Source organism: Anomaloglossus baeobatrachus, chromosome 6 (assembly GCF_048569485.1).
Source record: "Anomaloglossus baeobatrachus isolate aAnoBae1 chromosome 6, aAnoBae1.hap1, whole genome shotgun sequence".
In the NCBI taxonomy this organism is placed as follows: domain Eukaryota; kingdom Metazoa; phylum Chordata; class Amphibia; order Anura; family Aromobatidae; genus Anomaloglossus; species Anomaloglossus baeobatrachus.
The window spans coordinates 337,964,843-337,990,665 of NC_134358.1; the positions used below are offsets into that span (position 1 = coordinate 337,964,843).

The following is a 25,823-nucleotide window of genomic DNA, read 5'->3' on the forward strand; positions in this document are numbered from 1 at the left end:
GCTGTAAGCCTTGCCTAGCCTGTGAATTTTTGGACATCGCAAAGGATCACCCAAGTCATGTAATCTGTAAGATTTGTCAACAATCTGTAAGTAGAAGGCAAAAACTCACACCTTTGAGTACTTCCTCCATGAAGTGTCACATGGATATGAATTGATAGCGTGAAGGTGTATTGCTCAGCTTTAGCCATTGTCAATGCAACATGCTTATTTGCCGTTCATTGCATGCATTGTTGCAGACTACACACAAGGGGCTGCTGTTTTTTTGGATCTGCCTTTACTTGGTCACTATAGCAATATCAAATTGCTCTTCGGCTGTGGACTTGGAGATACTGTCTATGAACAGAAGAAAAAGCCAAAGGTGTGTGTTACAGATAGGAGCCACAGCGGAAACACTTCGTTCAATTGTGAGGTTCTGTAGGTTCTGTAGTCGTGTAATCTGGAGGTTCTGTAATCGTGTTGTACTTTGATGATGAGCACCGTAACGCCAGTGAGCAGCATCCTGTGCCACAGACTAACATTCTTACGGTGCTGTCTATACTGCTTACCGTGAGAGGAGCATAAAGTCTGTATTTCTGGCAACTGGACATCACAGTACCCGGGTACGGAAGGCTGTGCTCAGACAATAATGCGTGCACGCAACACTTTGTTTTATTATGAAAACACATATCTGTTCTGGGTAGGACGACTATATAGACAATCACACTTGCTGCCTCTGCACTGTCAAATTATCACGTACAGTTTAAATCATAGAGGGACAGCGACACATGTTTGCATTGAATGTTGCATTTCAAGATTTACATGACTGTGTTGCAGAGCTGTGTGGTTTGCATTCACACTGTTATCATCTGCCTTATCTGTGAGGCTTCAGCTAACAAGGCTATTCAGGGGGGGTAATGTGTTTTGTCTATGTTTAGGTAGATAACTTGGAAGCTCTTGTGATGCGCCACTGGTAAGTCGTGTTCGCACACACACACACACACACACACACACGCACACGCACAAACACAATTAGTGCTACGCAGAGGGATTAGCAGGTAGTAGGCAACAGAATACATTGTTCAATTATTTCAATTGCATGCATGGTTCTTATTGTTTGTTTTTGTAAAGTTAAACAATCATTTATCAACCCAACTGCCTAGAGTCCTTTTCCTGTTGCCTGGTTTTGCTGCATACTGGGGAGCCCACCCTGTACACGACTTAAAATGAAGCATAAGTCGCAATGTGAATTTCACTGTACTACAATGCGGCCTAGCGTGCCTGTGCAACCACCGCCTGCCCCATCAAGTGCATCAAGTGCTCTTCATCCTCTGTGACTGTGGGGACAGCAGTCACACATGGTTTTTCACACTGAACTTCCACCCCTATACCTGCAACAGGGAGTGTGATTGTCAGGTCATCACTTGTTTTGGAAGTGGAAACAGATGGTATTGTTGAGCTGTTAGACATCGAGAGAACCACCATTGGATGCAGGCTATATTATATCCACGCCTGCACCTTCGTCACAGATTGACTGGACTACCTGCAGTTAATAATTGCGTTCCAGAAATGGAAAGGAGTGTAGAATGAACATGTGTTGTACCTTGCTTGGCAGCAAAGGAACACTAACTTAGTATTCCAGACAATTTTAGGATGGCAGAAAAAGAGTCAGCTCTTTGGGCAAATTAAATAGTGTGGCAAAAGTGGACAGGTGGGTATACTGGCCGTGTTCTGTGGGTACCAGGACAGTAAAGGAAGCCTTACTTTCTATCCCTCCTAATGATCAAATGCAGCAAGGAATTCCCTGAGTTTGCTATAAAATTAGCGTAGCAAAATGTGCATGAGGGTAGAATGCAGAGGTGCTTGAGATTGTGTGGCACAAGTGGCCCAATAATGGAGTAAAACAGCCACTTTTTGGATGCCACTAAGTTGCAGCTTTTTTTGCTATTATTATAGCTTTTAAAAACAGAGCAGGAGGGTGTAATGCAGAGGTGCTGTAAATAGCTTGGCACCTGTGGGGCACAAATGGAGTACAACAGCCACTTTTTGTATGCCACTAAGTTTCCTCAGTGTTTGGTATTATAATGACTTTGTAACAATGAGTTTGAGTGTGCAATGCAGAGGTGCTGCAAATAGATTTGCACTAGTGGGACATTAATGAAGTCCAACAGCCACTTTTAGGATGCCACTAAGTTTCCTCAGTGCTTGCTAGTATAATGGCTTAGAAACAATGAGCTTGAGTGTGCAAAGGGCAGGAGGGTACAGTGGCCGGGATGTGGGTCAGTGTAGAGGAAAGGAAGCCTCACTTTCTATCCCTCCTAATGGTGAAATGCAGCAAGGAACTCCCTGACCTTAGCTACGCAGACGCTCTTATCTGTAGCTGTTAAAAACTCTTTCCACGGACCTGACTGTCACCTATGGCTCTGAACCTGCTGTAATTAGCCATTACAAGGGCTGAAAGAAATTTCTATCCCTATTCTGTATAGCGCTGTGTGTAGAGCGTACACAGCAGTATCGGAGACAGGACCTGCGGTGACTGACACCCAGACGCAGAAGGCAGATAATGGCGTCCAGATGGGCATATGCCCGTATTTATAATGCAGGGACATGTGACATGGACATCCTATCACACATGCCGTTGCTTCTCTGGCTAAAAGTCCACTTAGCTGTGTGTGTGTGTTTGGGATTGGCTGACATGCTGGCCTGCTCCACTACACGTGCGCTTAGGGAGGGAAGGAAGAACAGAAAAAAAAAAAATGGCGATCGCTATTATCCCAGCAGCAGTGATCTGAACGCGCTGTTCCCGCACACTATACGCTGAAATTTCATAATAGTGTGAGTCACAGAGTGACTTACACTATTATAGCGGAAAGCCAGCTAGTAATTAGCTTGGCTTTTTGCTGCTAGAACCGTTCTCGAACATAACTAGAACTATCGAGCTTTTAGCAAAAAACTCGAGTTCTAGTTCGATCTAGAACAGCCCCCAAAATCACTCGAACCGCGAACTGGAGTACCACGAACCACAAACCGCGCTCAACTCTACTCATAACACAGTGGACACTGTCTTTAGCCCTTAAAAGGACTATTTGGATTCTGCAGCAGGAACACTATCTCATAGAACAAACTGCACTGTCCCTATACCTGTTTCTATGATTTACACAGTCCCTAACAGCTAATGCTAAATATCTTCAGCCCTTATAAGGACTATTTTGGATTCTGCAGCAGGAACACTATCTCATAGAACAAACTGCACTGTCCCTATACCTGTTTCTATGATGTACACAGTCCCTAACAGCTAATGCTAAATAGCTTCAGCCCTTAGAAGGACTAGTATTAGTTGGCTGGAAAAATGCTGTACATCATACAGTACAGTCTCACTACACCGGCAGCTCATGAATGAATGCGTGCAGACAAAATGGCGGCTGCCTTATATAGTCCCTATGATACTGTGCGGCCAAGCGAATCACAGTAACACCACAACAAAGATGTCTGCGGCGTTACTGTGAGGGCAAGCAACATCAGATGTGTTCATTGGCTGGAAAATGGCGCCAGGAAGTCCAGAAACGAAAATGAAAGTACCGGAGCGAATTCCATATTAGCCGTCGGATAGCGAATATCTCGGATACCATGTTATCCGTCGGATACCGAATAGTGGCGAATACATACATTCATCCCTATTCCTAACCCCAAAAAATTGTGCTAATGTAAAGTAGACATGTGGGAAATGTAATGTATTAACCATTTTGTGTGACATAACTCTCTGGTTTAAGGGAATAAAACTTAAAAGTTTAAAAATTGCAAAATTTTCAAAATTTACATCAAATTTCAATTTTTTCCACAAATAAAAGCAAAATATTGTTTTAAATTTACCACTATCCTATCATGAAGTCCAATATGTCACGAAAAAACATTCTCAGAATCACCAAGATCCGATTAAGCATTCCAGAGTTATAACCTCATAAAGTGACAGTGGTCAGAATGCAAAAAATGGCCAGGTCAGTTAAGTACAAAACTAGCTTCATCCTTAAGGGGTTAAGTACGTTGGAGGTGTTTGCTGATGCACAACTTTCCCTCAATCTGCATTATTTAGATCAAGGCTTTGGTTTTCCCAATTTAAGCCGATAGGTCACTGGAATTTCTCAGAATGTGACCAACTTCCAAAGATTGAGATTAATTTCATGGAGGTTAACAGATCCTATTAAGAGCTAACAGACTTATTTCATCTATCACTAGTAGGAAAGACACTAAAAAAAGACAAGTGCAAATAGGGTCTTATCTGTGAAGAAAGCCAGAATTGTTTAAATCAAGAACTCACCTGGTGCCCACAACTTAGGAATTAAGACCCCTTTACAGACTTTCTAGCGATCCCACCAGCAATCCCGACCTCGCCGCGATCACTGGAAAGTCTCTAAACATTCGCTGGTGAGCTGTCAAACAGGCAGATCTGGCCAACAACGCAGCAGCGATACAGACCTGCAGAACGACATCGCTGGTCGTTGTGGACGTGTCACACAGCAGCTATTTGACGACTCACACCTATGTTAGGGACGTGGTGTTTGGCGCTGAAGCCATCTAGGTGTCCTTTTTACACGCCCCCCTCAGCTCCGATTGGTGATCGCTAGTGCGTTCTTATTAGCGACCCCGAGCTTGGAAAGATTGGCAAAAGTCGCGCTTGTATATCCTTTGTTCCTGAGCTTCTGTTGCTTAGCGGATCTTTGTAGAGTTCTCTGTGCGGCGACTCCACACTGGTTTATCTATACAGCATCAATACAGCTTCAATGAAATGATGCTTACCGTATAGGCTTTATAGTATTGCAGACTGGAGAACTCTCTAATGATCCGCAAACCAGCAGGCTCAGGAACAAGGTAGCTTTGAAACAAAGGACGGAAGCACTAAAGTTGCCTTCTTTTCAGTGAAAGCCGCCCAATCAGAACGCAACAGCGACCACCAATCAGAGGTAAGGGGGCGGGAAAGGGAACGCTATAGCACGCCTACAGGCTGGGCTCTAAGTCGCTAATGATGTCATTGTAACTGTGTCAAACACACCGATGCATGCTGTGCAGCGGGAAACAAAGGACAAAAAATGGTCCTGAACGATGTGTAGCGATCAGTGACCTCACAGCGGTGGCCAGGTTGCTGATGTGTGTCACACACTGCAATGTCGCTGGGGAGGTCACTATTACGTCACAAAACCGATGACTTTACAGCGATATCGCTAGCGATGTTGCAGTGTGTAAAGGGGTCTTAACGCTCAAAGATGCGGATCCTGTAGGTCCTCAGATGGCATAAATAGATGTCAGGAAAAGAAGGATTAAATATCTGCACTGCAGATGGACAAGATCACAGATTGTAAAGAGGAAAAAACAGTTAAGTGTAATCCAAGTAGTTTATTGTGTGTATGCATTTCGAAATGTAAAACATTTTCTTCAAGACAGAAAACTACTACAGTTATACTAGTTCCTGTCCTGAAGAAAAAGTTTTAGACCTCGAAACACGTAGACACAATAAACTACTTGAATTATACTTAACTGTTTCTTCCTTTTTACATCCTGTGATCTTGTCCATCTGCAGTGCAGATATTTAACCCTTCTTTTCCTGACATCTATACTTATCACTAGCAGACACAAAACAGAAAAGGGCCCCTGTGCAAGAACAATATATGGGCCCTTTGCAGTTCAATAGCTCCTCATGATGCACAACTCCACCTGGTTTGGACTTAGAAATGGGCCCCCTAAACTCTTGGACCCCAGTGTAGCTGCACAGCCTGCACCAATGATATGTCTGCCACTGTTTTCTATACAATGGATAGGTGAAATCTTCCGTCCCCACCATTCCACTGAAACTGCCTTGACCAAAACTACTAATGAATTACCACCAAAGCTAACGGACAATTCTCTATACTCCTCCTTCTTGACCTGACCTCGGCCTTCGACACAGTCAACCATTTCCTCCTACTACAAATCGGCTCTTTTCTTGGTGTCAAAGACCTTGCCCTCTACTGGATCTCTTCAAAACTTTCCAATCACACATCTAGTGTGACGCCCTGGACTAGCCAGGTATTCACAGTTAGAGCCCTGCACAACACCTGTCCCCTAAAAAGGTGTCATCTGCCAACCATTAAAACCTAGTCACCCCTCTCAGAGCTTGATGGACACACCAGGGGGCGGAGCCAGGTGGTTGGCCACACCCACCGAGGAGTCCAGAGGGCTTGAGGCGGGAGAAAAAGTCAGTCTGTTAGTGGAGTGCAGTTGAGGAGGTGAAGTAAAGTGGAAGCAGGCCTGTGTGTCACGTCTGCAACTAACTGACAGGTGCCGGGGTTGGAGCCCGGGCACCTTGGCTAGGAGGCATTTGGTGGCCTCAGCCTGCAGGAGCTGAGAAGATGGCTCGGTGGAACCGTGGTGGACCGGAACAGGGTAGTGGCCCGCCGATACTGACCCGGGGAACCAACTCGGAAAGCGGAGAATAAAGGGGGGTACTCAGACCCTGAAACGAGGTCCAGAAGCCACTGGACTGAGTTAATTAACTGATTGCGGTCTGGACTATAGGTCCTTTCCCTCCCAAAGTCCCGACTGAAGACAACAGTCCAACGAGGGTGATAGAAAGCCACCGCACAGGCAGAGAGATCCCACGGGCCAGCGTCTGAAGGTAAAAGGGCTCTCCCAACATCCACAAAGCCGGGGAGCGGACTCCCGACGCTGAAGCACAGGGAGCCTACATACACACAACATGGTGCACGAGAAAGGCAGAGACCACCAACCAGGTGGGGGACCAGACGCAGCAGGCTGCGGGCACCGACCACCTTCAACTTGGTTTACCAGAGACTCGTGTGTGTTACTAATCATTAGTACAGCAGTGCCCTCTGGCTGCACACCTCCTTGCACCGCCCAGCTCTCCCCAACGGGTCCCGGGGCCACCATCCCTACCAATGGAGGGGTTAACATCTTGCTGCACAACCGTCTCCCCTGGGTGTCCTGCAATAGCAGCGGTGGTGTCCACCTTCACCACAACCCGTGGGGGGCGTCACGAACTCAAACACGGCTCCGGCCGTACACCTACGTCCCCTAAAACCGCCAGCCCCCTTTCAGATCGAAGTGGACCACGGTGCCCCCGGGTCCGGAGACGCTCGAGCCACCCACTAGCGAGCCAGGATCCGAGCGGCTCGGTCGTGGCCAAGCCCGGTGCGGAACACATCGACTCTTCTGGCGTCACGAACAGGATACTTACACATTCACTTACCTAGTGAAGTGCACCTTGTATGGACAGTCAGCGGTGAACCGTTGTGAAATTTCTGAAATCCGCCATCTTGCCGCCATATTTTGGTGGGAAGATTCCCGCCAGAGTCTTCTTCCTCGCAGAAAAGGCGCGAAAGTTGAAGCCCCGCCCCCTCGGAACACGGCCGTTAAGCAAAGCCGGAAGTCGAAAAACTAAACTGACCGGCAAACGAAGGGTGTGCCGCGAAAAGACCAAGGGGGAGAAGCGGGAAGATGTCCGCGCCTAACCTCGACGGCTGGAGCCACGGTGCCCGCGGGTGTGCCCGACGATGGGAATGTGGTGGCGCTCGCAGGAGCGGGGGAGGCCGCGGCTTTGATGGTCGCCCAGGTAATGCCAATCTCCTTGCCTTACGTGCCCGGTGCTGCCTGGCTACCCCAGTATGATGGGAAGCCTGATGCCTTGCAGGTGTTCCGAAAAAAGATATGCACAATTCTTGATTTGTAAGCAGCGTGCAGCGGTAGTGCTAGGGCAGCTAATCGGCGCGGCCAAGCAGGAGGTGGGGACTTGGGCAGACGCGGACCGGGCCTCAGTAACTGCCATTTTTGATAAACTCCAGGTCGCCTTTGAAACCCGCACGGAAGAGGAGTTACGGATGCAGTTTTACCATTGTCGGCAGCGACCAAAGGACAGTATAAGAGACTATGCCTTGCGTACACTAAAGCAGGTGGACCCCATCAACAAGACTGATAGCAACAAAATGCTAGTGGAACAGTTCCTGCAGGGGCTGGGGTCTGCCGAAGATCGCAAACATTTGCGGCTGTGGTCTTTGGAACACGCTGACTTGGACTTTGCAGTGCTGAAAGAGCGGGCCATCAAGGCCCTACAAACACCAGAAGCAGGCGCCCCCTATCCGCCATCTTGGCCGGTTGACACGCTCCCGTTTCGGTAGCGCTCCCCTTGCTGGCTTCCGGCCCCTGCTGCAGCCACCGGAGCTCCGGAAGACCTGTCATCGCAAGTCCGGTGCCTGAATGAGGACGTCATCCGGATCCTTGCCGCTCTCCAGCTACCAACGAGAGGCAAGACCGCGGAGAAGATCCAGCTCGCCGACAGTCTGGAAGACATCCCTTGGATGCAGCAGAGGAGGAACAACGACACATGGTATGAACCGCCTGTCTGCTACAAGTGTAACAAGACCGGTCACTACTCCAGACGGTGTCCGTTAAACGAGCAACCCCTGAGGCCAAGGGCCAATCCTCAGGTGTAGATCCTCAAGGCCCAGCTGATTGGCGGGATCGGTAAGTTGGAGGCCGCCCCATCATCTCCCTGGCGGTGGATGGTGTCCCGACCATGGCCCTGCTCGACACTGGATCGCAGGTAACGACTATGCCTTACGTTGCGTTGTACCAGCGATATTGGGTAGTGAGCTTGCTCCTTCTGACGATGGGTTAACTATCATTGCGGCCAATGGGCTCCCTTTGATCCAGGTGGGGTTCAAGGAAGTGACCCTGACTGTGGGACGAACGGAGCTGAGACGTCAAGGGATGATTGTGGTGCTGAATGATTCCAGTGACCGTAACCCAAAAGTGGTCCTTGGGACCAATGTGATTGAGAATTGCATGGGGGAAGTGTTGAGCCTGTTGCAACAACTGTCTGCCACTGCAGGAGGGGGTCGGCAGAGGGCACTGCAGTGTGAGATCCGGGCCCTCTTGCAGCGGCCGCAGGTGAACATGACAGGTGGAGAGATTGGTGGTGTGCGAGTGATGGACGCAGCGCATTTAGTGGTACCGCCGCAGAGCGAGATGATGATTTAGTGTAGGGCAGCAGTAGGCCCCCAGGGACAGGATTACCCGGGAATGGTAGAGCCCCTGCCTTCGGAGCATTGGCCCACAGTAATGGCAGCCAGAGGGGTGATTGATCTCAAGAAGGGGAGAGTGCCCGTGAGAGTGATGAATTGCGGAGAGGAAGAGGTCAGGCTCCCCCGCTACGCCACCATAGCCAAATTGTTCACCGTAGACGCACACGCTATCCATGAAAAAAAAACCACGGCCACCACATTACATTCGGGTAGCGACCCTCCACCCAAACAGTTAGAGGAGTGGTACCGGGAGTTGCACGTTGGCACCGAGTCCAAACCCATGCACCACAAGGAAGGGGTATACTGGGTAGTGCAGGAGTATGGGCAGGTTTTCAGCAAGCACCCACTAGATTTTGGGAGAATTAAGGGGGTTCAACACCATATCACCACGGGTACACATCCGCCCATTAAAGAAAGGTACAGGCCAATCCCACCTGTACACTACTAGTGCGCCAAGGACATGTTGAGGAACATGAAAGAGGCAGGGGTCATACGGGATAGTTGTAGTCCCTGGGCAGCTCCATTGGTGCTGGTGAAGAAGGATGGGACCATGAGAATGTGTGTGGACTACCGGAAGATCAATCAGATAACGCATAAAGATGCCTACCCTCTCCCCCGCATTGAAGAGTCACTGGCTGCGCTGAAGACTGCCAATTATTTCTCTACCCTTGACCTTACTAGTGGCTACTGGCAGGTGGCGGTTGCACGGGAAGACCGCGAGAAGACGGCATTCGCTACTCCAATGGGACTCTGCGAGTTCAACAGTATGATGTTCGGGCTGTGCAATGCCCCGGGGACCTTCCAGAGGCTCATGGAGTGCTGTTTGGGGCATCTCAACTTCGAGACTGTTCTGCTGTATTTGAACGACGTGATTGTGTATTCCAAGACATATGAAGCCCATCTGGAGCACCTGGCAGAGGTGTTTGCGGCCCTCTCCAAGTATTGGATGAAGTTGAAACCCTCTAAGTGCCACCTGTTGAAACCCAAAGTGCAGTACCTCGGGCATGTGGTGAGTGCGGAAGGCGTAGCCCCGGATCCTGAGAAGATTACCGCTATCCAGAGCTGGCCGCAACCAACCAAGGTGAAGGAGGTGAGGCAGTTCCTGGGCCTGGTGGGCTACTACCGCCGTTTTTTCAAGGGGTACTTGAAGATGGCCGCGCCCATGCAAGACCTCCTTGTGGGACAGACCAAGAATGGTAGATCTCCTGGACCCCCGTTTGTCTGGGGTGAGAAGCATGAGGAGTCCTTCAAACAGCTGAAGTCGGCCCTGACAGGGGAAGAAATCTTGGCTTATCCTGATTACAGCCTTCCGTTCATCCTTTACACCGATGCCAGCAATGTGGGCCTGGGTGCGGTCCTGTCCCAAGTACAAGATGGAACAGAGAAGGTGATCGCCTACGCCAGCAGGAAACTCCGACCAACAGAGAGGAACCCTGAAAATTACATCTCCTTCAAGTTCGAGTTCTTGACCTTCGTGTGGGCGATAACAGAGAGGTTTAAACATTACCTCGCGGCGGCGAAGTTCACTGTCTACACGGACAACAACCCACTGACACATCTGGATACGGCCAAGCTGGGCGCCCTGGAGCAGCAGTGGATGGCTCGACTGTCCAATTACGATTTCACCATCAAGTACAGGGCTGGCCGCAAGAACACCAACGCGGATGCGCTGTCTCGGATGCCACACTTGTCCGATGAAGAAACAGAAGAAGACAGCCTGGAGGAGATCGAGCTACCCGCATTCCATCGGCCGAGGGATGAGAAGTCTTGTGTTAGCCAACAGCAGGTAAACCTTGACCCGCTGCCTAGCCAGGGGTGGCAAGAAGCCCAGGATCAGGAGCCTGCAGTTCAGCTGGTCAAAGCGATGATTGCCCAAGGTTCCTCCAAGATGAACCCCACAGCCCCCTCTGAAGCTCAGCAGTTGTGGAAAGAGAGGGACCGTCTTTATCTGTACCAAGGGAAGCTGTATAGGGGATTAATCAACCCAAAGACCCATGAAAAAGTCCGCCAGCTGGTGGTGCCCCAACTATGCGTGTCTAAGGTCCTGCAGGCCTACCATGATGGCGCAGGACACTTCGGCTGGAAGAAGCTGGAGATGCTGCTTAGGGAACGCTTTTACTGGAGTGGGATGCGGGAGTCCGTGGAAGCCTGGTGCCGAGAGTGTGGTCCCTGTACGCCAAGCGACAGACACAGTACCGACGGATCCAAGAGTATGTGAAAAGGAATCTGCGTCGGAATCGAGAAAAGCAAGAGCAGCGATTCAACAAGCGGGCTAGGGCTGCCCCTTTTGGACCTGGGGATGTGGTGCTGAAGCGTAAAAGGAGGACGCACAAGCTCGACGATCAATGGGAAAGGACCCCCTACGTCATACAGCCAACTGGATGGGAGAACGAGAAGACCTACTTGATTAGCTGCGACCAGGGGAAAACTACAGCCAATGTTTCCAGGGACCACCTGAAGAGATACCCGGGTCCCCTGAGACTGGTAGACGAGATCCCCGTGCCCACGCCGAGCGTGGAAACGAAAAAAGAGGTGATCCATACAGTTTTGGGTGATTTTCCAGCTGACTGGGCTATGCAGAATGGCGCGGTGATTGTTCCCGTGATAATGTTCCCACAACCCGTGGAAGATGTGGAACCAGAGACGCCCGCCAGCGAGCCATCCGAGCAAGCGCCCAGGGAGGCATCTACACCACGCCCCCGCAGGTCTCTACCCGCCATACATGACATTCGGGAAGAGGGACCGGTCGTCCCCTCTCCCCCATTGCCTCCACCATAGAGTGTTGGGCCCAGGAGGTCCACGCGCCCTAATCTAGGTCAGTCCCCGCTTAAATACAGGGAAACTGCCATCTAGGGGTGCAACATGTTGATTATATAAATAGATGTGTGAATGAATGCCAATCACCCGAGACTCTCATCTGATTCCGAAGTTGAAAAATGTTGAAAAGGTAGCGGTTCCCGTCTACCATATTGCCCGTCACCATTGGGACGTTGTTGATTTCAGCTGTTTTACCCCATTTTACATAGACAAGGCTGAGAACTAGCAGGCCACCCAAAAACTATTGGGCTTTGTAAATAGTCCCTTGACCACGTTTTCAGGTCCTACAGTCTCCGGAGAGGCTGGTTGGAGGAAGGGCCTGTGGCAGAGTAGGCCGAGGTCCCATCACCATGCAGACCGGTGACAAAGCTCCGGCCCAGGGGTCCCCTGGACGTGGGGCCTCTGAGAGACTGCCGGGTATGGAACTTTGTACCCGGCCCGTGTGGGCAACACCCGTACCTGAACCCGATTCCTGGACTGGGGAAAAGAGGTGCTGACCTGTTTTTAGAGGCAGCATCAAGGTTTAGGTTTGCTTGGGTAAGCAAATGGAAAGGACCTGGTCCCTTCCCATTCCCAGTTAATAAACATGTTTTAGTAACGTTTAAGCAAAATGCCTCCCATAAGGGATGAATACAAAGCCTTCTTGATGTACATATGTTAGTATACTTGTATACCTGTTCTTTTTATCTTTTTCAGAAACAAAATAAACGGTGGTGGTCGGACAGCCCGCAGACGGTCTGTAGTTAACCAAGGGGGAGTGTGACGCCCTGGGCTAGCCAGGTAGTCACAGTTAGAGCCCCGCACAATACCTGTCCCCTAAAAAGGTGTCATCTGCAAACCATTAAAACCTAGTCATCCCTCTCAGAGCTTGATGGACACACCAGGGGGCGGAGCCAGGTGGTTGGCCACACCCACCGAAGAGTCCAGACTGCCTGAGGCGGGCGAAAAAGTCAGTCTGTTAGTGGAGGGCAGTTGAGGAGGTGAAGTAAAGTGGAAGCAGGCCTGTGTGTCAGGTCTGCAACTAACTAGGTTGGAGCCTGGGCACCTTGGCTAGGTGGCCTCAGCCTGCAGGAGCCGGGAAGATGGCTCGGTGGAACCATGGTGGACCGGGACAGGGTAGTGGCCCGCCAGTACCGACCCGGGGAACCGACTCAGAAACCAGAGCACAAAGGGAGGTACTCAGACCCTGAAACGAGGTCCAGAAGCCACTGGACTGAGTTAATTAACTGATTGCGGTCTAGACTATAGGTCCTTTCCCACCCAAAGTTCCGACTGAAGTCAACAGCCCAACGAGGGTGATAGAAAGCCACCGCACAGGCAGAGAGATCCCACAGGCCAGTGTCTGCGGGCAAAAGGGCTCGCCCAACATACACAAAGCCGGGGAGCGGACTCCCGATGCTGAAGCGCAGGGAGCCTACATACACACAACACGGTGCAGGAGAAAGGCAGAGACCACCAACCAGGTGGGGGACCAGACGCAGCCGGCTGCGGGCACCGACCACCATTAACTTGGTTTACCAGAGACTCATGTGTGTTACTAATCGTGAGTACAGCAGTGCCCTCTGGCCGCGCACCTCCCTGCACCGCCCAGCTCTCCCGGGTCCCGGGGCCACCATCCCTACCGACGGAGGGGTTAACATCTTGCTGCGCAACCATCTCCCCCGGGTGTCCCGCAATAGCAGCGGTGGTGTCTATCTTCACCACAACCCGTGAGTGGCGTCACGAACTCAAACACGGCTCTGGCCGTACACCTACGTCCCCTAAAACCGCCAGCCCCCTTTCAGAATGAAGTGGACCACGGAGCCCCCGGGTCCGGAGACGCTCGAGCCACCCCACCAGCGAGCCCGGATCCGAGCGGCTCGGTCACGGTCGAGCCCGGGGCGGTACACTAGCATCCCATAGTAGGTCTTCATCGCACCCTCTCTCTGTTGGTGACCCTCATGGCTTTGTCCTGGGACCCCTTCTTTTCTCCATCTTTACTTTTGACCTGGGACAACTCATAAAGTACTCATATAATACTGGAAGCCATTCCCATGGCTGCCAGTAGAATATATACACGGACGACAGGACTACCTATCTGGTGCAAAAGTAATCTCTCTGCTGTATATCTTTCTACTTTTTATCATGCTTCCTAAAACTCAATGTGGACAAGTCTAAACTCATCATCTTTTCTCCATCTCACCTAACTTCCCTAGTCGATCTATCTATTACAATAAATGACATCACACTTCCCCTGTATCGGAGGTCCACTGCCTTAGGGCGGCTTTGCACATTGCGACATTGCACGTGCGATGTCGATGGGGTCAAATGGAAAGTGACGCACATCCGGCGTCGCAGTCGATATCGCAACGTGTAAAACCTTTTTGATATGATGAACGAGCGCAAAAGCGTCGTTATCGTATAATCGCTGCAGCCTCCGACATTTCCATAATGCCGGTGCAGCGACAGGTGCGATGTTGTTCCTCGCTCCTGCGGCAGCACACATCTCTGTGTATGAAGCCGCAGGAGCGAGGAACTTCACCTTACCTGCCGCCGGCTGCAATGAGATGGACGGAGGTGGGCGGGATGTTTACATCCTGCTCATCTCCGCCCCTCCACTTCAATTGGCCACCTGCCGTGTGACGTCGCTGTGACGCTGCACGACCCGCCCCCTTAGGAAGAGGCGGGTCGCCGGCCAGAGGGACGTCGCACGGCAGGTGAGTGCATGTGAAACTGCCGTAGCGATAATAATCGCTACGGCAGCTTTCACTAGATATTGCACGTGCGACGGGGGCGGGTACTATCGCTGCAGCATCGGTAACACATTGTTACTGATGTCGCAGCGTGCAAAGCCCGCCTTAGAGTAAAGGGTACTTTGCACGCTGCAACATCGCAAGCCGATGCAGCGATGCCGAGCACGATAGTCCCCGCCCCTGTCGCAGCTGCGATTTCCTTGTGATAGCTGCAGTAGCGAACATTATCGCTACGGCAGCTTCACATGGACTCACCTGTCCTGCGACGTCGCTCTGGCCGACGACCCGCCTCCTTATTAAGGGGGCTGGTCATGTGGCGTCATTGCGACGTCACACGGCAGGCGGCCAATAGGAGCGGAGGGGCGGAGATGAACGGGATGTAAACATCCCACCCACCTCCTTTCTTCCGCATATCCTACGGGAGCCACGGTGACGCCAGTAGGAGATGTTCCTCGCTCTTGCGGCTTCATACACAGCGATGTGTGCTGCAGCAGGAGCGAGGAACAACATCGAACCGTCGTGTCAGCATAATTATGGATTACGCCGACGCTATACCGATGATACGATTACGACGCTTTTGCGCTCGTTAATCGTATCATCTAGGCTTTACACACTACGATGTCGCCTGCGATACCGGAAGTGCGTCACTTTCAATTTGACCCCACCAACATCGCACCTGCAATGTCGTAGTGTGCAAAGCCCGCCTAACACTTGACTCTGCCTTGTGCGTCAAACTGCATATCCAAGCTCTTGCCACCTCTATCCACCTCCAACTCAAAAATATTTGAAGAATCTGTCCCTTTCTCAACCCTGAATGCACTTAAGATGCTAGGGCATTCCCTCATCATCTCCCACCTTGACAACTGAAAGATTCTCTTCTGTAGCTTCCCTGCTAACATTCTTGCACCTCTCCAGTCTGTTCTTAACTCTGCTGCCCAACTAATCCACCACTCTCCTCTCTACTTCTTCGCTTCTCCCCTTTGCAAATCCCTTGGTTGACTCATAATTCCCCACTGTATCTAGTTCAAAATACTAACCATGACATACAAAGGCATCCAGAATCTGTCTCCTCCACATAACTTTAAACTAATTTCCTGATATGTATCATCATGGAATCTCCAGTTCTCTCAAGACTTCATTCTCTCTTCCACATTTATTTGTTCCTCAACCAATCATCTCTGTTGAGGATAAAGAATTGAGTATCCAAAAATACTTAATTCAGCCATTTCATAGACTCAGTTATATAGTTCAGTAGATGTGAACTAACACACATATTTGTGAAGGCTGTGTTTCTTACTAACATGTATATACATATTCAGTGTATTTTCCTTAGACACAGTATATACCAGCACATGTAATTGTAACGATGGCTGCCATTTCCTGTTTGTACCCAAGACAGATGGACAAAAGAAATTCCTGGAGTCTGGACTGTCCAATCAAAGAGAGGATATGCAGATCCTATACGTCATGAAGCCCCGACCTACGATACTTGATTGGACTAAAACTTTTGTTTACGCCCCTTTACTGCTCGGTCTAGAGTTTTTTCAAATAATAAAAGAGCACTTGGTGAGAGCCAGTCATGGAGATAGATGTAACTGACTTGCTGTCCAGTTATTTAGTCTCGAAGTGCACTCATGATATTTTAATTTGAAACAGCAGCCAGATCCCGAGAGATCCTTTGAGTCTCATCATCATCATCATCATTTTGAACCTTGACGTTGGCGCGCCAAGTGTGGGGCCACCGAGAAGAGTGAGTCAGAGCTTCCACTTTCCGGACGTCTGGGGCTACTCCACAAGTATCCAGGTGTTGCTCGATATCGAGGATTTGATCGCCCTCCGTTCCACGGTAGGCATCATATACATTGTGTGTGCTGTTTTACCTGTGGTTCGAGAGACACCTGGCGAAAGGGGGTGGTCACTAGTCCGGAGAATGGTAGTGCACCTGAGACCTAACGGTGTGACTGTCACTCGCCGGTGACCTAGAGAAGGACCCAGTCCCCATAGGGGCTAGGCGTAGGTGTTAAATGATCTGACTGTCTGTATTTCTGAGCTGTAAGTAAGGTAGAAATGGGGGGCTTTTTGAGTAGCTGTTGATTTGTATATAGTGTATGGTTAATCAGGCTTGTGATTTCTCTGTTTGGTTCTCGGAGAGTTAATTGTCTGTTGCTAGCTATAGAGATGGTGGAGAGAAGCCCAGCATGCCTGCAGTCTCTTACACAAAGTAAGCAGGGGGGGAAGTTAACAATCCCCCACTGCCGTGGTCTTTGCATTGAAAGGGAGAAAGGAGGTGTCATATACCCATAGCTGCTTGCAGTGAGGAGAAAGGAGGGGTCAGTGGTCTAACATACAGGAGGTGGCTGCAGCCTTTGTATAGTAAAGCAAACGGAGGAGTTGTAATGATTTGAAAGAAAGACAAGTGTTATTTTGGTTTGGATTGGAACAAAAACTAACGGGTTCATGCGTTTTTCAGTATTTATGATTGAGTTTCTTTTTGAACAAAAGTATGAGAACTAGCGATTCCCCTGTGTTGCAGATGACACAGCCACTGTTTATTAAATATTAAATATTGAATAGATAATAAACGAGGCGGGAAGGGTTCTGTTAACTTAAAGTGGAATTAGCGTATTCCCTTGCGTTTTAGACGCATGTCACTGTTTGCGTTCCATACGCAAACGAGGCGGGAAAGGATCTCACTTTAGTTAGGTTAAATGTGTTGGAGTTAGCGTATTCTCCTGCGTATTAGACGCGAGTCACTGTCTGCGCATTAGAAACGCGGACGAGGCGAGAAAGAACTCCGTTGGAACGGCCGGTCCAATTAGAGCACTGTATACTCTGTTCAAAAAGTGAATATGTTGTTTTTAGTAGGAGCTGAGAACGCTGTCTCCCATGTACTGAGGTGCAGATTAATCTCCAGTGAGGGTATACTGGAGGATAAAGACCATATTCACTGTGTGTTGCTGTTTGTAGAATCACTAAATGTCTTTCTCTAGCTGTGCCTCATTGTTTTCCTTTAGAAGTCATCATATCTGGTGCTAATCAAATCTCTCCTTTGTATGCTGGAATGCAAATTTACAGGCACTAAAAGTATCCCTGGTTCACTACGTAGTTCCAGCCACTCCCAGTACACCCAGGGAGTCACAACATGGATGCTACACCCGGAAGTCAGGTGCCTGGAACTTCCTGTGGCAGCCGTCTTGCTACACCCACTGATGGCAGTACACCTCATAAGCCACACCCCTCGTAATGGCTCTTTGTTCAAAGCTCTCCACCCATCCCCGGTGGGAGGTGTTCTCGGGTATATATGACTAACACATTTGAATATGTATAAATAGTATATTTGTTTACTCAGCTATCCAATACATGCAAGTCAAAGATAAGTAAGTGAAATTTTTACTGAATTGATAAATAGTCAGAGATAAGAATGGAATGTGTCTTTCCCCACTAGTGACGTAAGTTTGGTTTAACCCTTAGAGTTCAGGATTTTCCATTTTTAGTTTACTGCTTATACCTGAATAGGGAATATTATGGGATGTGCGATTTAATTTCTGTGTTGTTTTATTTTTTAATGGCGATTTATTCGAACAATATATTTTTATTTTGTGACTCTATCATCTTTTCTGTTTTTACGATTATTTCTAAACAATATATATATTTTTGCAGGTTAGTCGCCCAGTCACAGCTGTCATTTAATCATGTCTCAGTATTTCTACTATCAAAGGTTTTTCTTTTCTTTATGGATACAGTGTTGTTTATCGTAAGGTTTTAAAATTCCCCAGCAATGTATATTGTTGTAAGATATACGTTATTTTCAGTGTTTGTTCATTTTAGGTTTTAGTATGTAGCTAATTTATTACCTGCTGTTTTATCTTTTCTTTTAGGGAATATCAGTATAAAAACTCTGAATTTTGCCATATTGGTAAATAAACAATTAAACAAGGGGGGAATAAGGTATTAATTATACTCTCCAACAGTAGAGGGCGCAGCAGGCATATTATTTAGGTTTTGAAGCTGACCCTTCCCCCGCAGGTTATGTTTATTAGATTACTATGGGGTATATCTGTTAACTGAAATGGGAAAAATCTTGTCCTATATGTTTATTTGTTTATTTATTTAATATTTTCAGTCATATGAAGTATAGATGACCACTAACTGTATTATGGTCAGAGTTAAAGTTATAAGAATAATCTAATCTATATTTCTTTTAGTTTTTGTTTTTATAGATGAAACCAGATGGTGGTCGATTCTGCACTGGATATGCTACAGGTTACACAACATGAGGTAGTTCAATTTGAGCCACTCTCCCCTCCTATCGATACAGGAGGCAGTGACGTATTAAATGCCTCTCTAGATGGGTAGAACAGGAGTGGGTAAGAGTTTTTAGATGTGTATGTAGGTTGTAGATTTTTTTCCTGTTGTCAAATGAATTAGGTATGCTGAGGAGAAAGTCTAGATCTGAGCTGATGGAATTGGATGGAGATCCCCGCACAGGTGCAGCTGACAAAGAAGCAGTGAACGGGCCTAGAGTTGAGAGTCTTTCACCAATACCGACCATGCCTCGGTGACACCTGTCACATCGTTAGTGACTTCTGTCACTCCTGGTGTTCTTAAATCCCTATAGGAACAAGCAAATCAACAAGGAATGGAGTGTGACATGCAGGGAGCCAGCTGACTGAGGAAGGTCTGTGGACAAAGGGTGGTAAGCTTTCTCTGCCATGAGAGCTCTTCTTAATGATGGCCCAGGTAACATCTGTGAAAGACAATTGTCAGTGTGTGCTTTGGTGACACCGGGTTCAGTACCCAGGTGGGTAGATTCACCCAGTCTTGTAAGACATGTGCCTAGAACGAAGTGAGGAGGAGAATTGTAAAGAGTCCGTAGAAACACCCTGCACCTGCTCTACCCATTTTTAGAGACTGCAAACTGATTATAGATGTATATCATGAGCACGTTGTATGCAAGTTTGTGCGTGTTGTGTAAATCTCTCTTCAGGTTTGATCAGAGGCATTCCAGTGCAGAAAACGATATTATTGTTGAGAAGCATATGAAGGTGGTATGTAAAAAAAAATGTGTTTACAAAAAGTGTATATTTTATAGAAAAGTGGAAACTAGTAAATCGTGTATAAAATGTATATGTTTTGTTTTCTTTTCGTAATAAGCAGGTCTTTATGTAAGATGTTTTTTGGTTTAACACAGGCATGTACAATTTTTATATAATTGACTGAATAGTGTGATAATCAGGTGTATTCTCCAATTCCAGATCTTAAATCAGAGCTATTAGCATATGGTCTCCAGTCAGGAGACTGATTGATCCTAAAGGACAAGCGAGAAAGAGCCATGAGTCAACACTAGAGGAGCCGATCCAACCGCAGACAAATCTATGGATCCACACCTCGCATTGCAGAAAGGGTGATCAACCAGAGCTGCACTGAGGGTCCTGCTCATACTTATCCTTTTCAGAAAACCCTGTACAGTCTTAGACCAGCATTGCCAGAACAGTTAGAAGAGAGGACTTAGAGAACCTTGAGACATGGGAAAGTCCAACTACAAAGGGTGAGGACTCGCTTAGGAGTCCTTGGTTTCAAACCGGTGAAGAAAACCCCTTTCCCCTTTTCGCCCATGCCTCAACGTTCAGTTAGGCAGGTTTTTCAACAGATGTTTCTACCTCTCTTCCTAAGGGAACACAGTACCCTTAGAATTTAGAAATGGCAGAAGTAAGTCTTTAGGGGGGACTGTTGAGGATAAAGAATTGAGTATCCAAAAATACTTAATTCAGCCATTTCATAGACTCAGTTATATAGTTCAGTAGATGTGAACTAGCACACATATTTGTGAATGCTTTGTTTCTTACTAACATGTATATACATATTCAGTGTATTTTCCTTAGACACAGTATATACCAGCACATGTAATTGTAACGATGGCTGCCATTTCCTGTTTGCACCCAAGACAGATGGACAAAAGAAATTCCTGGAGTCTGGACTGTCCAATCAAATAGAGGATATCCAGATCCTAAACGTCATGAAGCCCCGACCTACGAAACTTGATTGGACTAAAACTTTTGTTTACACCCCTTTACTGCTCGGTCTAGAGTTTTTTCAAATAATAAAAGAGCACTTGGTGAGAGCCAGTCATGGAGATAGATGTAACTGACTTGCTGTCAAGTTATTTAGTCTTGAAGTGCACTCATGACATTTTAATTTGAAACAGCAGCCAGATCCCGAGAGATCCTTTGAGTCTCATCATCATCATCATCGTCATTTTTAACCTTGACATCTCCAAGACTTCTACCGAGTATTCCACCTCCCCTGGAATTCTGCGCCCCAACATGTCCAATTACTTGCCACATTTGGAACCTTCAGATGGAACTTGAAAACCCAACTCATCAAGAAAGGTTACAACCTGCAATGACCTTTGCCACCTCATCACCACCGCAGCTGCTTCTACCTCCCCAACCTACTGTGTCCCTCCCCATTATCCTTCAGAATGTAAGCCCGCAAGGGCAGGGCCCTCTCTCCCCTCTGTACCAGTCTGTTAGTTTCTTTACTATAATTTATATCTGTATTTTATATATAACCCCTTCTCGTGTACAGCACCATAGAATTAGTGGTGCGCTATAAATTATAAAAATAATAATAATAATAATAATGAGGAAGTATAAATCATCAATGTTGGAATACCAGGCATCAGCAGGATTAATGAGAAGCAACTGGAAAAACGTACACAACATGACGAATTAAAGATCAAACTGCAGGGGGCGGAGCCGGACATGGCTGAGTGAGGACACTGTTTTCCTGAGCTCCTCTCTACACTCTCCCATAAAGTCGGTTTTAACTTCAAAATGGGCAAATCCTCCACTAAAAAGAAGAAACCCTGCACCCCAGGGTGCCCACCTACCTCCCAAAGCAACATTGGAGCATATCTTACCCGCTCCCGGGAGCTCGGGGCCGTTTCACTACCAGGGCAGGAATTGAGGCCTGCAAACCCTGCAGCCCAGCTGGGACCGGAGAACCAGCATAACTCACCTGCGACCGGCGCTGGTGGAATCCCGGAGGTGGGGACCGGCCAACGCGAGGTACATGTGGGCTCAGGCAATAACTCACCGCTGCAGCAGCGGGCGCTGAGGAACAATCTGCTGCGCAATAAAGCTGATCGGCGGGAACCTATATCATCACCTCCATCATCATCAAACACAGGTGCTGTGGCTGGGGGAGAGGAGGGTATAATGATTAACCCTAAGGGACTGCCTGGCTGTATCACCCAGAAGCAGGGACAGCAGGGGGTCCTGATGAACAGGGCTCAGGCTGGGGGCAACAGTAATAACTCCAGCGATACTGTTACGGGGGGCTGTCTGATAATAAAACCTAAAGGAATGTCAGACAGTCAGGGTCTACCGTGCAAAGACTCTGCTGCAGACTATGGCAGAGGATAAGGGGTATATAAGTGTGCCACTGTAAAAAATAATAGCACAAGTGCAGAGTGCAATACCTCTATTAAACTCACAGAGGAATATAATTAGAAAATAAAGCAATTACTCCCTTACTTGGAGGGTGTTACGGGGGGCTGTCTGATAATAACCTAAATGAGTATCAGACAGTCAGGATCCACCGTGCAAAGACTCTGCTGCAGACTATGGCAGAGTGCAATACCTCTGTTAACTCACAGAAGGATATAATAAGTAAGTAAAGCAATTCCTCCCTTACTTGGAGGGTGTGTGGAATGATCTCTGTTAATAATCACAGAGACAAAGGCAATGTGTGCGAAATGGCACCTACCTAGGTCCGCTCTTCTAGTGGTGCAAAAGAGACGAACAGCAGCGTAAGCCGCACAAAGCTCCTACCTGCGTTCGCTCCACTAGTGTGCGAGGACACGAACCACTAGATATGGCACCTGCCTAGGTCCGCTCTTCTAGTGGTGCAAAAGAGACGAACAGCAGCGTAAGCCGCACAAAGCTCATACCTCTGTTCGCTCCCCTAATGTGCGAGGATACGAACAACTGCCAGACGCAGTATAAGGAACGTTACCCTAGCGGCAACGTCCACCTACGAGTCGAACCACAAGGCCCAGCCAGACCATGTGTCTCAGGCACCTGCCTATGTCCGCTCCACTAAGAGGTAAGGATACGGACAGCAGCCGAAGCTGTAAGGTATAAGAACGCTACCCTGCCGGTAGCGCTCACCTAGCATAGACAGAGGAATGCCTAGAGGAACGCGCACAGAGCGTCTACTCTTATGCATGAACCAAGTTATACGCACCCCGCAGATCCAACTTCGTAAAAACTTGAGCTCCTCTCAGTCTGTCAAAGAGCTCCGAAATTAAAGGTAATGGGTATTTGTTCTTTATTGTGATTGCGTTGAGACCCCTGTAATCTATGCAGGGACGCAAATCACCCTCTTTCTTCCGAACAAAGAAAAACCCAGCTCCTGCGGGAGAGACAGACTTACGAATGAACCCCTTCTCTAAACTCTCTCTTATATAGGTCGACATGGCCTCTGACTCAGGTATTGACAGGGGGTAAACCCTGCCCTTAGGTGGAACTGAACCTGGGATAAGGTCTATGGCGCAGTCATACGGCCTATGGGGTGGAAGAACCTCAGCACCCTGTTTGGAGAACACGTCAGCGAAATCCAGATAGGGTGTAGGTATGGGAGATAGATCAGTAGATGCAACCGCAATGACCTTAGGTGGTAAGAGAAGACATCGGGACTGACATTTCGAACCCCAACTAATAATGCTGTCAGACTCCCAGTCAATGTGAGGAGCATGAGTCTGAAGCCATGGGAGACCCAGAAGGACGTCGTCTATACCCTCAGGCAAAACAAGAAAAGAAATCTCCTCTATGTGACCCTGAGACAGGGAAAGGCGCAAGGGAACTGTCCTCAATGTAATGGAGTCAGACAACATAGTTCCATTAACAACACGGACAGGAATAGGCGCCTCTAACATGATAGAGGGAATATTGTGTCCCTTTACAAATCCTGAGGACACAAAAGTCCTGTCAGCTCCGGAATCCACAAAAGCCATAATAGGCCATGTATTCTCAGATAACGAGAGCTGACCTGGGATACAACACTTAGAGGGTGCAGAAGATGTCTCTAGTAACCCCCCTCTAATGGTTACTAGACCAGGGAGTTTCCCTGACGACTAGGACACTTGTTGGCATAGTGCCCAGCCTGACGACATACGTAACATATAGGAGGACCAGACTTGCGTAATCTGGAAGACGTATGACCTAACTCCATAGGAGTGGGAGATGTTTCAGATGCTGAGGAAGATGGTAGTGGACCCTCAACAACTGGAATAGCCCGATGCTTAGGGCGTGAGGAAGAGACCTCGAGTCTACGTTCCTTATGGCGTACATCGATCCTCGTTGCTACTGTGATCAAGTCCTCCAGAGAAGCAGGGACCTCACGAGTAGCAAGAGCATCCTTGACATAGCCTGCCAACCCTCTCCAGAAGATAGGAATCAACACCTTCTCTGGCCAATCTAGTTCTGCCACCAGAGTTCTAAAAGCAATGGCATAAGAACTAGTGGATACCGAACCCTAAGATAGATCTAACAGTCTCAGGGCCGCATCATGGGTAACCTGCGGACCCATGAATACCGCCTTAAGAGCATCAAGAAAGTCTTGATGTCTCAGAGTAACCACATCAGAGCGCTCCCATAGGGGAGTCGCCCATTCTAAGGCTTTGTCCTGAAGTAAGGAGATGATAAAGCCTACTCTGGACCTCTCCGTAGAGAAGCGAGAAGAGTTGACCTCTAGGTGTATCTGACACTGACTAATGAAACCACGACATGATCTGGCATCGCCAGAATATCTGTTTGGCAGAGCAAGTCGAGGATCATGTGCAGATGTCACCATGGTCTGAGGTTTATCCGCTATACTCTTGAGCCGTGACTCAAGTACTTGTATGTAACGGTGTAACTGCTGATATTCTGCCATAACTGCCAGACCCTTGGCTCACTCCTAATGTTACGGGGGGCTGTCTGATAATAACCTAAATGAGTATCAGACAGTCAGGGTCCTATGCTCAGGCACTTAGTGCATCAGAGGCTAGGTCCGGTAAGGACCTCACTGAGCATGTCCGTGAGGTGGCAGGCCCTGATAGGGCAGAGGGTGTCAGGTGTCCTGATGACGTGGCAACTCCGGACTGGCTCGCAGAGGCCCGCCCCTATGATCTGGCACCTCAGTATTGGTCGTCAGACGATGACTGGTGAAGTGTTTGGGGCGTGGCTGCCATGAGGTCATCAATGACGTGGCGGTTCCGGATAGGTCGCATGTGACGTCACTGATGACATGGCACTCTGCTATTGGACCTTGGTGGTTCCACCCTGGGTTTGGGGCAGACCCAGGTTATAAAAGGGGCTGGAGACAACATGGAGGTGCGCAGTCTTCACTTTTGCTCAGTCAGAGCACACCTCCATGTTAGAGCCTCATTGCGGCATAAGCCTATGTTGGGAAGCGGTAGGTAGGGTTAGGCGAACGGTGCCTGTCATGCCAAGATTCGTGGCTCGGCACATCAGGGTCAGGCGCCGTGCTTCCCTCCTGCCGTTCCAGTCTTGCTATAGCAGCTATAGCAGCCCAGTGGCGTTAACTGGGCTGCGGCTGCTGTGCTTCCTGTCCGAATATGCCCCCTACGCACACGGACAACGCACCTGTTGCGCCACCTGTCCGATTGTGCCTCCTACGCACACGGACAACGCACCTGCTGCGCCACCTGTCCGATTGTGCCCCCTACGCACACGGACAACGCACCTGCTGCGCCACCTGTCCGGTTGTGCCTCCTACGCGCACGGACAGCGTACCCCAGGACCCCTGTGGAGTTAACAGGGTGTTCCTTATCCTCCTCGGCTTCCCGGTCAACGCTACTGGTGTACCCATCTGGCCTGACGTGTCCTACACACACATGGCCAGTCGAGAGGTGGCCAGAAACGCTAATCGGAGGACCACTCGGCCTGACGTGTCCTACACACGTGGCCGACAGGGCGCTTTCGTGGCGGTCTTCTGGTCAACTCTACCTGGTTACCACCCGGCCTGACGTGTTTCCTGCACACGTGGTTGGTGTAGCGCTAGGTGCACCAAAACGCTAATCGGGTTGTCGTCCGGTCTGACGTGTCCCAACACACGTGACCGGTTCCCAGAGTTCCTGGGTTATCTCAGAGCCATCCAGCTCTATAGTCTCCGCCTAACCCTCAGGTGCCAGCAGCTCCTTTGTCATCTGGAGCACGGTGGG

General features: G+C 48.8%; 1 protein-coding gene across 8 annotated transcripts in view; it reads right to left on the reverse strand.

Annotated features, from left to right (window-relative positions):
• The window catches only part of CTNND2 (catenin delta 2), a 3,073,686-nt gene that overhangs the window by 634,729 nt on the left and 2,413,134 nt on the right, over nucleotides 1-25,823 (reverse strand). The window lies entirely within an intron of this gene.